Source organism: Penaeus monodon, chromosome 28, assembly GCF_015228065.2.
Source record: "Penaeus monodon isolate SGIC_2016 chromosome 28, NSTDA_Pmon_1, whole genome shotgun sequence".
NCBI lineage: Eukaryota > Metazoa > Arthropoda > Malacostraca > Decapoda > Penaeidae > Penaeus > Penaeus monodon.
Window position 1 is genome coordinate 2,411,275 of NC_051413.1, and position 251 is coordinate 2,411,525.

Sequence of the window (251 nt, forward strand, 5' to 3'; positions counted from 1 at the left end):
CGTGCAGCAGGCGTCGCTCCATCGGGAATCTCGCTTGGCTGGGAGGGAAGGCCTTGATGTCCTTGCTAGGAACATTTGCGCATTTCTTCAACGACTTTGCTTTGCAACGACTTGCAGATACTCCATGGCAGTCGGTGATCAGGAAAAAAAGAAATTGATACGCAGTTCCATTTTGACGTGATTAAGGCTTTGTTCTCTTCTGGGGTTTCCATTTTGGCTCGGAATTTCCTACCCTCGCTTTCTTTTGGAAA